The 8,521-nt window shown below is 44.9% G+C and overlaps 1 pseudogene; it reads right to left on the reverse strand.

The window, feature by feature from the left end:
• Window positions 1–2,473: 2,473 nt before the first annotated feature.
• On the reverse strand, window positions 2,474–2,999 carry LOC136121194 (glycine cleavage system H protein, mitochondrial-like; annotated as a pseudogene).
• Between the last annotated feature and the right edge of the window lie 5,522 nt (window positions 3,000–8,521).

Below are 8,521 nucleotides of genomic sequence, written 5' to 3' on the forward strand. Positions count from 1 at the left end.
AAAGTAAGTACATGAGTATCTTGCAGACAATTTCTTTGCTTCTTTTTGGGGGCGGACCATGCTCTGCAGCTTCTGGGATCTTTGTTACCTGACCAGGGATCGAACGTGGGCCCACGGCAATGAAGGCGCCGAGTCTTAACCACTGGACCGCCAGGGAATTCCCTCTTTGCTTTTTAAAAACGTTAACGGTTGAAATTTTTTTTTTTTTTTTTTGGTGGTACGCGGGCCTCTCACTGCTGTGGCCTCTCCCACTGCGGAGCACAGGCTCCGGACACGCAGGCTCAGCGGCCATGGCTCAACGGCCCAGCCGCTCCGCGGCATGTGGGATCCTCCTGGACCGGGGCACGAACCCGCGTCCCCTGCACCGGCAGGTGGACTCTCAACCACTGTGCCACCAGAGAAGCCCAACAGTTGAAATTTTTTAAAACAAAAACTGGGGGAGAAAGAAACCTCATGAGGTGGCTATAGTGAAAGGGGATCAGGAAAATGTTCCCTGCCTCCATATGGGTGAAGGAAGCTCTGTAATTCCTGTAAAAAAATGATGCCCCTCTGGACACTGTGCTTGTTCCTGGCAGGGTCGTGGCTGGATCTAACTTAAACTGAGTCCCCCTAAAACCAAGTTTCCCTGTCAAGTTTATGATTAACCTCTCTATCCAAAACAGTATTCCCTTTCTTGTCCTGCCCCTGTTCCTCTCAGGACTGAAGAGTATCAAAGAAAAGGGGAGACTGAAACTGAGCAGGACCCAGCAGGACCCTCCCAGGTACAAAAGGCCCTCCGTGTCCCCGTTTCTTGTTTGTAGAAAAAGGCTTTAGTCCCCTACGCCTTCCCTGAGTTCCAAAGAGCAGACTCAAACAGTTACTAATTAGGGAAGTGAGGGAATGCAGAAACAAAGGAAAAGCAGTCAAGAAACAATAGTTCAGTGATAAAGCAGAGTCCTAGCTTCTTCTCAAGGGATATACATAACAATCTGACACACACCTTTGAGCTGTTCTGTAGAAACTAAGACCCCTCCCCAAGGTGGAGGATAGTGACTACTTGCTGACCACCAGCACTAGACCCCAGACTGGTTGGAACCAGAAGGTTGATGATTAACATTCCAGAAACATCACCCTATTACCTCATCACCAACCAATCAGAAGAAAGTCATACACCCTATAGCCCTCACCCCAAATGTTGCCTTTAAAAACCCTTCCCTGAAAGCCATTGGGGAGTTTGGGTCTTTTCAGCACAAGCTGCCCCTTCTCCCTGCTTGGTGTCCTACAAATAAATGCTGAACTTTCCTTCACTACAAGCGGGTGTTGGTGGTTGTCTTTGGTGAATGTCAGGTTAAAACAGGAGGGAAGGAGGCAGGACACAACCTTTAAAAGAATGACATTGCCAGAGGACATGACATAAACTGATTAGAACCAAATAGGTCCAAGATGGCGGACAAGTCAACTTCCACTAGACTTTAAGCCTCAGAATACGCTCATTGTAACACATCAGCAAGCTAAATGACACACCCACGGGCAACATGACAGTTTCAAGGCCAACCATAAAGGTCAAAAAGTAGGCAGTGGGGACATCCCTGGTGGCACAGTGATTAAGAATCCACCTGCCAATGCAGGGGACACGGGTTTGAGCCCTGGTCCGGGAAGATCCCACATGCCGTCCGTGCACCACAACTACTGAGCCTACGCTCTAGAGTCTGCGAATCAGAACTACTGAAGCCCGCGTGCCTAGAGCCCATGCTCTGCAAAGAGAGAAGCCACCGCAATGAGAAGCCCATGCACTGCAAGGAAGACCCAACGCAGACAAAAATAAATTAATTAATTAAAAAAAAAAAAGTAGGCAATGGCCTAATTTCTGGAAATCCCTACCTCTTCCCCAAAATAACTGGAATACTCCTCCCACTCATTAGCATATGAAATTACCCACCCTTATAAAAACTGACAACCCCATACCCTGGGGCCACTCTCACCTTCTGAGACAGCCCACACTCTGTCTATGGAGTGTGTTTCTCTCTAAATAAATTCACTTCTTACCCATCACTTTGTCTCTCACTGAATTCTTTCTGACAAGACATCGAGAACCTGAGCTTCATTAAGTCCTGAGACCAGGTGTGTGATCTCAGTTAAAAGACCGTGGGTTCAAGTCCCAATCTGAGTTACATGGTTTCAGTTTTAGACCCCATGGTGAGGACACAGACAAATGATTTGATGAAACCTGTTTATGGCTTGCTGCTTTCTGTCCTGTGTGGGCTGGTTCTCAGAACACCAAAGAGCAGGACTATCCCCGACCATTCCATACGTCTTACGCCTGAGCAGATAGTGCCAGAACATTGCGAAGTATTCCAATTTACACCCAGAGGCCCTCAACTAGAAACACATCCATCTTCTTCATAACCGTAAGTTTAAGTGTCTGATAGTTGGGTTCTTTTTATTTTTATTTTACTTTTTTTGTTTCAAACTAGCTTATTTAGGGGTTCCATTTTCACTCCTCAATAGATTTTAGGTATTTCTCACATGCTTTTTCACTCATTAGTTCATCTAGTTCTGAAGGGTGTCTAGTTCTGAGTGTCATCTTCATCAGCCAACCATCTTCATCACAAGATTTGTTGACAAGTCCTGGATTTTCTGCTAGAGTTTCATTAATTTCAGTTACTTCTCCTGATAGAGGAGAATAGAGTTCACTAGCAGCTTTCACACTTTCCAAAGCACCAAATTCCTCGTTTGTTCAATTTTGTCCCAACTTCAGACAGACTACAGTAAACAACATCTCCCAAAGCTTCCTGTGCAAAACTGCTGATTCCCACTGTTCCAACACCGTTTTCTGTTGTTACCCATTCATGTTTGTCTGTGAATTTACGACCCGACAGCAGAACGGGACCAGTGCGCAGCGCCCGGACGGCGCCCGCCCTTAGTCCCCAGGGCCGCGGCGGGCAGGGCGCGTTGGGCACAGAGATGGCGCGCAGGCTGCAGACCGCGGCCCACACGCTCCGCGTCACTCGCAGCGCCATGTTCGCAGGGGTGCAGAAGGTCTCCGTACAGCATCTAGAGCACCCCCGGCTGGAGGGGGCGGGGCGGGGCGGGGGCGGGGCGGCCCCCAGCTGGGTTCTTTTTAAGTTGTAATGCAAGTGCCTGACTTAAGCTCTTGATTGCATCCACTCCAAAGACTGCCATGTGAACAAACATATTGCCAGCCACACAATTAGATAAAGATCTAGGCTGACCCCATTAAGTTCCTCTGTTTTAAAGATCTTTGGTTTGGCCACTTGCTTTTCTCTCCCCGAGTTTTAATTCCTGCTCTTATGTTTTACATTCACTACTAGGCCCCCACCTTCAACCCCAATAAAAGCAGAACAAGCCCATTCTCTCTCTTTCTCTCTCTCTCCCCCAGGACCTCCTGTGGCCTCAGGCATGCTGTGTACCCTCCAGAACTTGTAAGTAATAAACTTGGTTTACTTGTTTCATAGTTTCTTGATGGTTATTGCTGAGGGCGTCTTGCACTCATAATAAGAACCACAAGGGCTGGTCCAGCCACATTAAGGATAGGAAGCAGAGACCTGCACAAAACAATGGCTTTGCCCAAAGGTGACTTCTCTCTAAGCTTCTGATATTCACTATGAACACTGTGTGTGTGTAAGCAGTGCTCATCCATGACTTGGAGGAAAGCTTGCCTTTCTGACTCTTGCTGCCACAGCAATCTTGGAGAGACCAAGCTCGAGAGACTGGAGTCTCAGGAGGGAGCCCAGTAAAGTGGAAACACTCAGGCTGGGCAGCTGGAGAGTCCCAGATCATAACTCCATGTCCTTGGGAAACCAATTTAACCTCAGAAGACTCTTTCATCATCTCTAAACGAGACAGGACACCAGCACCCACCTCAAGGAGTGCTGGGGTGATACACGTGAGGATGGTTGAGATCTGCTCACACCAATGCTTAGACATGCAGAGAAAATGTGGTCAAGTACATCTTCTACACAAGTCATGGGGGTTGGGGTGCCAAGACTATAGTTTGGCATCTCAATCTCCTCTGGTCCAAACCTTCTCTTCCAAGTTCCTTTCCAAGTACAACTTTGGGTTTTCTTGTTTGTTCGTTTGTTTGTTTTCCAAGTGCAACTTTGAATCAGGAATTGTTTAACAGTCTCTTTTGAACAACAGTCTGTTTCAAATGAATTTTCTGTCACTTGGATGGAAACGATACTGTATCCCATCCTTGTGCACCTCTCCAAAATGGTACCTGGGTACACATGAATGTGGGAGAAGGGCCAGGGATCCACTGGAGGTCCCCGGGTCCATGCTGACTCCTGCAGTAAAGAGTCAATCTGGTTTGGTCTGCCCGTGAACAAGTGACCACTATAGGGTGACTGGTCCCATCTGATCTTTGGGGCACTACTGAAGTCTCTGTGTCCAGTCATTTGCCTGTGACAATGAAGGCCATGCGCCTTGCAGCCCTTCTGTCCTCACCCTAGACCTTTGCTGACCCACTTTGCTGACTATCAGGCTCCCCTATGGTGGTTTCACCCTGAAAATGAATTAAACAGAACATATGCCTCTTAAGTCCCTTGCCTTTCTCTGCCCCTCTTCGTCCCTCATTCTGTGGGGGCAGGAGGAAAGGACATCCTGGACCTCCCTGGTTATAGGCCCTTCTGCCCAGGAGTCTTAGTGGAATCTCTGTGCACCATGGAAGAACCTCTATGATCTGGCCCACTGTTTTCTAAACTGAGACTGTTCACTAAGTATTCCCAGCCCTCTGCTTTCCAGGACCACACTTCCTGCCCTCTGTGCTGAGTAGGCCATGTGACTATTCTGGCAGCAGCAAGACCAAACATGTGTCACTTTCCCTCACAACTCAGAACCACCCACCAACCCATAACAGATGCCAAGTGTGAGTGAGAAACCTTTGTTACAAGCCACTAAGTCATTGGGATTGTTATTATAGCATAGCCTAGATGATCCTGACTGATACACTTATATAGCTCCTAAAAGAAGTTTTTAAAAGTGGTGTGTACCCTCTTGCACACTTTTAAGATGACATCTAAAAATTTCACTAAACATTTAAATGGTTGCAAGGGATATAATTTCCATCTATTGTAAATACTAATATTTTAAATAAAAACTGTTACATCAGCCTTCTAAAATATCCAATGGAATCTAAATATTGAAACACTTTCTTACCCACTATCATCAGTTGTTTAAATCCATGAACAAGCTCTTCTTCAACATTTGGAAATTTTACATTTTTTCCTTCTTCTCCTTGAATTCATGTTTCCATTCCACATCCTCTGTATATCTTCACCATAAGGCAATATATTTTTAGGCTTTAAAGTCTTTTATCCACCACCTTATCAAACTTAGCTATAACAAAAAAGGCATGTAAATTGAAATTTTGAAGTTTACTTTATTCCCTGTCAACCATAAATCCTAAGTGTTAAACATATCTTCTGAATTGAATTATTATTACAAATAGAATTAATACAGAATTGACCAAAACAACATAAGTATAAGTTTTGATGAATAATTCTTAAACATAGAAAGCATCTTTTAGCAGGGAGGGGCAAGATAGATGGAGGGGATTAAGAGGTACAAAGTATGTGTAAAATAAATAAGCTACAAGGACATATGGTACAGCACAGGGAATATAGCCAATATTTTATAATAACTATAAATGGAGTATAATCTTTTTTTTGGAGTTATAATCTTTAAAATTTTTGAATCACTATGTTGTACACCTGAAACTTATATAATATTGTAAATCAACTATACCTCTATTAAAAAAAAAGAAAGCATCTTTTATTGATGTATATACAGTCATCCCTCAGTATCTGTGGGAAATTGGTTCTAGGATGCCCACAGATACCAAAACCTGAGGGTGCTCAAGTCCCTTATATGAAATGTATTTGCATACAACCTATGCACACCCTCTATCCTCCCTCCCATATACTTTAAATCATCTCTAGATTACTTATAATACCTAATACAATGTAAAGGCTATGTAAATAGTTGCCAATGCAGCAAATTCAAGTTTTGCTTTCTGGAACTTTCTGGAATTTTTTTTACCCTGAATATTTTTGATCAGTAGCTGGGTGAATCTACAGATGTGCAACCCTCGAATACAAACGGCTGACTACACTGCAAAAAACTAATTGACCTGGTGCTAAAATTCTTTCTTATAATAGAAATAGAAAATACCAAACATTTTATAAGATGAAGACTGTAATAAGGCTATTCTATACGATTTGATAAAACAGGTTGACTCCATTTTTTAATAACACAAAGAATCTGAAAGAAATATCATAGAAATATCATCCGTGAGTTTCAGCCAATATGTCCTGAAAATGTTGGTATTCCTGGAGAACATGAGCATGGCTCAGCATCACTGCCCCCTGCTGTGCCTGCTGTTCAGCGGCTTGTCCACCAGCTGAGGACGCTTCTAAGGATGAGCACTGAGAACACAGGAGCTGCTTCCCAAGGAGGCGTAATTCCTACTGTGCTCTCTTTGCTTCGCTCCTGGGAGATTCCTTCAAGTGCAAAGCATTTTTAGGCAAAAGGAGAGGTGGATAAGAGACGGAGAGATCTTAAATGTTCTCATCACAAGAAAAAAGAAATTGTAACTATGTATGGTGACAGATGTTAACTAGACTTGTGGTGATCATTTTGTAATATATATAAATACTGAAATGTTGACACCTGAAGCTAATATAATGTTATGTCAATCATATTTCAATTTAAAAAAAGAGAGAGAGGGGCTTCCCTGGTGGCGCAGCGGTTAAGAATTCGCCTGCCAATGCAGGGGACACGGCTTGAAGCCCTGGTCCAGGAAGATCCCACAGGCCGCGGAGCAACTAAGCCTGTGCGCCACAACTACTGAGCCTGCGCTCTGGAGCCCACGAGCCACAACTACTGAAGCCCGTGTGCCACAACTACTGAAGCCTGCGTGCCTAGAGCCTGTGTTCCGCAATGAGAAGCCACCGCAATGAGAAGCCCACATACCGCAACGAAGAGAAGCCCCCACTCGCGGCAACTAGAGAAAGCCCGCTCACAGCAACAGAAGACCCAATGCAGCCAATAAATAAATAAATAAATAAAATAAATCTATTTAAAAAAAGAGAGAGAGAGAGAGGTGGAAAAGGCAAAGAGATTAAAAATCGCCACAACTCCCTGAACCCCAAGCTCGCATACATCTTTCTCCAGAACTTCCCAATATGACCAAAATTCCTTACTTTATATTTAAGAGAGGTATGTGTAAGAGAAGAAGCCCTGCAGAACCCTTGAGTAATCATCAGAGGAGCAACCCCACAGAGGGAGATCTGGGGTGGGTGTCACATGTGAGAGGAGTAGTCACCTCAGATGCTTTTACAGGCAGATCAACTTTAGGAAAGAAGTCATATGGAAGCTGAGATTCTGAATACTGACTCCCTTGAAACTATCTATGTACCTGGGATACAATTTAGTTACATAAAATATGATGTGATTGGAACATTTTCTGGCACTACCCAAATTTTCAAGATACAATGACTAAAAACTCATGGATATATCTTTTACAAGAGTTTTTTCAGATTCCACGTATTAGTCGAAGTAGTGAAAACTATTTTCTGGTTTCCCTGCCCACACTCACTCCTGGAAAGACTCTGTGCACCCCAGGAGTTTTGTGCACCTTGTTTGAAGACCTCTGAACTTGTCGACCTGGCCTGGGAACTAAAGAAATTTACAAAATCCTTTTTCCTTTCCACCTGCTGGCTCTCAGCTCCGGGCTGGACTTAAAGCTTTGCATTCCAGCAGCAGGACCAAGGCAAAAAATGTCTTTAGCAGTTCATATCCAAGGGAATGCAAGAGAAAAAAAATCACAATGATACAATTCAAAACTCTTGTCCCCATTACACCTGTAAAGTGCTTCCTGCAGTGAGTGACAAGTAGAAAGTAGTAAATAAAGGACAGCGTCAAGCAGACACATCTCACATGCATGCACCTCAGTCCAAGCCTGGCTCTGAGGTTCAAATGCCATTGCAGGCATTTAGGAACTTGGTGCAGAGTTGCTGCTGCTGAGCTAACAAAATAAGGCTCATAAGGAAAGCCTTTCTCCCCAGATATGAACTGTGTACCTACCACATGCCAGCCCCAATGCCTGTTCTGTCGTCTAACTGCTCAAGGACATCACTGTGGCTTCAGGCTCTGAGATAAAGGTGGAAGGTCCATGGTGGGTGGGCTGGGAGGCTGCCAGCCATCCTGGGTGGTTGCTCAAGTCTTCCTTCCCAGGTGGGAAGCTGAAATCTAAAGAAAAGGCAGAGAAAGGTTCAGAGCAGAGGAAGACCTCCCTTCTGCCCAATCCAGCTAGAAGTCCCTGGAGAGCGGGCCACCTCTTTGCTAACCCCCAGCATCCAGCAGGTGAAGGAACTCAAGATCTGGAGTCAGGCAGACCTGGGCACCCACATGGCCCTGCCTTGCCCATCATCATGACCAGGCCAGTCACTGACCGCTCTGCTGTGGAGGTCTGCACTGGCACATGGGGATTAGACACACCTTGTCTGATTATCACAGCCAT

Source organism: Phocoena phocoena, chromosome 3 (assembly GCF_963924675.1).
Source record: "Phocoena phocoena chromosome 3, mPhoPho1.1, whole genome shotgun sequence".
NCBI lineage: Eukaryota > Metazoa > Chordata > Mammalia > Artiodactyla > Phocoenidae > Phocoena > Phocoena phocoena.